This window comes from Triticum dicoccoides, chromosome 6B (genome assembly GCF_002162155.2).
Source record: "Triticum dicoccoides isolate Atlit2015 ecotype Zavitan chromosome 6B, WEW_v2.0, whole genome shotgun sequence".
NCBI lineage: Eukaryota > Viridiplantae > Streptophyta > Magnoliopsida > Poales > Poaceae > Triticum > Triticum dicoccoides.
In genome coordinates, this window is record NC_041391.1 from 176,181,715 (window position 1) to 176,183,315 (window position 1,601).

Below are 1,601 nucleotides of genomic sequence, written 5' to 3' on the forward strand. Positions count from 1 at the left end.
AAAGGTGATCATGTTTATGTTGATTTATGTTGATGACATCATTGTAGCTAGTTCATCACAAGAAGCCACTTCAGCACTATTAAAGAATTTAAAAAGTGACTTTGCACTCAAAGATTTGGGAGAGCTCCATTACTTCCTAGGTATAGAAGTAAAGAAGATAGGAAGTGGCATCTTGCTCACACAAGAAAAGTATGCCTTAGACATACTAAAGCGTGTGGGAATGAAGGATTGTAAACCATCAAGCACACCTATGTCAACCACTGAAAAACTATCACTATATGAAGGAAAATTGTTAAGTCCAGAAGAGGGAACCAGATATCGAAGCATAGTTGGAGCACTTCAATACCTAACACTGACAAGACCTGATATATCCTTTTCTGTCAACAAGGTCTGTCAGTTTTTGCATGCACCTACCTCTTCTCATTGGACAGCTGTAAAAAGAATATTGAGGTATATTCAAGGTAGTGCTGGAATTGGACTAACAATTTGCAAATCTCCCTCAACAACAGTGAGTGCCTTTTCTGATGTAGACTGGGCAGGATGCCCAGATGACAGTAGGTCAACAGGGGGTTTTGCTGTTTTTCTTGGATCTAATCTAATATCTTGGACTGCCAAGAAACAGGCTACTATCTCGCGATCTAGTACAGAAGCAGAATATAAGTCTCTGGCAAATGCAACAGCTGAGGTAATGTGGGTTGAAACATTACTTGATGAGTTGGGCATTTATAGACCACATGTGTCATATCTGTGGTGTGACAACCTTGGAGCAACATATCTTTCTGCAAATCCTGTGTTTCATGTAAGGACTAAACACATAGAGATTGATTTTCATTTTGTTCGAGAAAGAGTTGCTCGCAGGTTACTAGAGATAAAGTTTATTCCAACAGGAGATCAAGTTGCTGATGGTTTCACTAAACCACTTCAAGTCCGGCAACTCCAAGCCTTCAAGAACAATCTAAACCTTGACATGTTGAGATTGAGGGAGGATGTTAGATGATAGGCTTGTAGAGGACGTGACAACCTGTAACGTTATTGTGTGCGTGAGTTCTGTTGTAAACCAGGCCGGTGGTTAGGCTAGATTGATCCTTATCTCTCTATCTTGTGTATGTCTTGGAGTAGAGGTCAAGACTAATAACCACCGGCCAATCTCTGTAATCTTATGCTATATAACACGAACACGTCCCTGCCAAGAGGCATACGCTTCCACCAATTCTTTCAGTTCTGTTATGTTCCTACGCCCATGCGTTGGCGAGATCTTGGCGGTGAAATTGCTCGCCGAATTTTTGGCGTGGCCGATTTTGGCGGGGCTGACGGGGGCGCAATCCAAACAGCCCCATGATATGTCCAAGTACATACTGACCAAACTACTTTACATGTTCAACCTTTCAGAAACATGCATTCTGCGAACAACATGCTCATACAGCTTGGTTTGCCAACAATATTCAACTTCTTAAGATTCAACTAGTACATTATTAAGACCCATTGCACGTAAATACAAAGATGTGAACATATCTGGATACTGGATCAGATTACAGTGAAGTGGGCTTAGCCGCTTAGCCAAAATATTTGAATAATACTAACTGGTCATATAGCACTGCTAC